Below are 2899 nucleotides of genomic sequence, written 5' to 3'. Positions count from 1 at the left end.
AAACATAAAATTTCTGAGACTTTTGAAAAGTAGGTATTGGTATCAGCAACTGCCATTTTTATTTTAGGTTCAATTGCCAGAACATTTTAGGATAACAGGAATGAAAAATTCTGCTGGAATAATGCAAATATCTTCAATGTGAGCATCAGGTCTAGCCCAACCCTCAGGAACTGAAATCACAATGTGGACTGTTGTTGTATTATATTTCTAGAGTGCCAGCTCTCAGGCTGCCACAGCTCTCAGCTGTCCTATCGTCTATTGCTGTTATTGTATTTCTAGAGTCCCATACCTTCTGGGTGGTTTTCTCACAAGCAGCTCTTCACAGCAGTGTTGTTCCTGCTTCTTCATCAGGGCTCCTTCCAGGCTCTCCCTGACTGGCAAAGCCCACCCCCTTTTATCCCAGTTATCTTTATTAGCCCCAGCTGCCACCCAATTAAGGGCATCACAGCTGCAGCCCATTTAGAACAACTAGGACTGGGGCAAGGCCACTTATACAATACCTAGATTTTACTAGGACTCCTACTACAGACTGTAGCTAGATCTCATACATGTACATGTTAACAAAAATTGTATTCCTGTTCTCTATTCTCCTGACCTTTTCCTCTCTCCCCTGCTTGGTTTTGGTTTTTTTTTAGTATAACCATTATGTATTTTCAGTGGGTCCTTCATATTCCATTTTTTTTGGTGATCCATTCTATGGTAGAAAACCGATTAGTATTTTCACCTCACAATTTAAGCATGTCCTTCATGCTCATTCCTTTTTGTTCCTGTAGTTAGAATATAGGCAACATCAGACAGGATCAGAATATGCCAGAACAGTAAGTGATCTTGCAGTAGAATAAGTACTTTACTAATAAAGTTACAGTTGAAAAGGGAGATGAACAAATCTATGTACCAGAGCTGAACAGAGTAGAGCTGCTATAAAATACATTATGACATGGATTCAGAATTATTTTTTACATCAGCAGAGGCTAAAACTCAGGCCAACCTCCTAGGAATGAAAATTTATTTGTAATTGAACAGGAACTGACTAAGGAATTGACTGCAACTTTTTAAGTAAGTGATGTGCAAGAAACTTTTACCCAAAATTAAATATTTTGCAGACCTAGATGACAAGGAAGACTTTTCCTCAATACTGCCTTCTTTTCCATTGTGAGATAATTTACTCTTCAGTCGATTATTTGCTTCTGAATCACCAAGGAAAAAGAGCAAGGGTTGGTATATACCGTTCCAGCCTTCCATTTACAACAGAAGCACAAAACAACCAACACCATTTATGGTCCAGGCAGGAAGAAGCAGAACCATTTCTGTAAAGAAGAGTGCATGTCAAGGCTCTGTTAAAACCTCAAGCTGTGGTGACCACTGGCTACCAATGTTCGTGTGATGTCTCCACTGGGACAAAGCACCTGTTGGGAACCCAGTGCTTTCCTGCACTGACAGAGCAAGTTTGGGTGTTTCATCATCTTGGGACATTTTCTGACTTAAGGAACTGCATACCTGGTCTCAAATGCCTGCAAGGTACCAGCTATTGGTGCATGCTGGAGGAGGAGGCACCAAAACTGTATAGGATACAGGATCAGGGAAACCTTTCTGAGGTGACTGAGCAGAAAGGATATAGCTTTTAATAAAACCATGGTTAAAATGCAATTCTCATGATTGCAAGTCAAAATTTAGGCCTTTGTTTCGTAGAAGCATGCAAGACTGGATCCTGTGACTTTACCTCCATGTGTGTACAACAAAAGCAGCCCCTCCGCCTTGCATATTAAATATCCTCTTGCCATAACACAACATCCCTGATGACACAGACCCACACAAATTCATATGGTTGCATAAACACATTCATATAAATGTTCTTCCTTGCACCGCGGGAGCAGAACCCCGGAGAACGTCTGGGGGAGGTGGAAGATAAGGGACAGAGGAACAGGGTGATAATTTTCATGGCGTGAAGGAGCAGTCCTCGTAGCAGAGAGGAGAAGGCCTTGGTGCGTGGAGTGCAGGAGGGGTGCCCCGCCTTGTCCCAAAATAAGTTCCTTTCAGCCGGTGTGCAAGAGGCCAGTCCACGCACAGAGTGGAGGTATTTGATTTATTGGCAGCTCTGCGCAGAGAGCGCTGCTGGGTGAGAAATCCACAAAGCCTTCACGACAGCTCCCAAAACTTCTCTCTATCATACCATACATTTTAGCAACAAAAGCGCTAATGTTCATCGACTACAAGTTACCTCCTTCTCTTACTAATTAGTAGTCTATCTTCCATTGGTTAACTACTCTCTCGCTTCTCATGCTAATGAGCCCGCATGCTCAGTCCTTCTCTTCCCTCGAGTCGGTGGTCCGTGAGTCGGTCACGCATCTCCCCCTGCCGGAATTACGTTCCACCCAGTCACGGCTGCTTCCGCACAGTTTCTTCCTTATCTCGGGAGTTCTGCCGCATGTTCTTGTGGCCCGTGAATTCTGCGTTCTTTGTGTCCACTATCAGTGGTAACTCCTTCTTCCCACGCTTTGTTAGCCTCCCCCGAGGTCGGATATCACTGAAACATATCCAGCCCTGAACCTTGACAAGGCAATTCTACCGACAGCTAATTTGTCCTTCTAACGCCGGCACATCACTCACCGCTTGCTTGACAGCTGCCTGTTTCAGGGATTAAATCTCCCTTCTTACTCATTAGGCCTGAAAGCTCACGAATATCAGACATCAAAGAACATCCTTTCTTAAGAACATTTGTTTACAAATTCCACATTTCGGCAGCAACACCCGCGCACCTGGCGGGCCGGGGCGGGGCCGCGGGGCAGCGCGCTCGCTCCCGCGCCGGCGGAGCGCGCATGCGCGACGTGTCTCCCCGCAGCGCTCGTCGCCTCCTTTGTGAGGGGCGGGCGCGGCCCCGCCCCGAGCGCGGTGCCGGGCG

Source organism: Melozone crissalis, unplaced genomic scaffold (genome assembly GCF_028551555.1).
Source record: "Melozone crissalis strain CALT ecotype California unplaced genomic scaffold, PUWL_Pcris_2 ptg000016l_1, whole genome shotgun sequence".
Classification (NCBI taxonomy): domain Eukaryota; kingdom Metazoa; phylum Chordata; class Aves; order Passeriformes; family Passerellidae; genus Melozone; species Melozone crissalis.
This window is presented reverse-complemented; position numbering follows the sequence as displayed.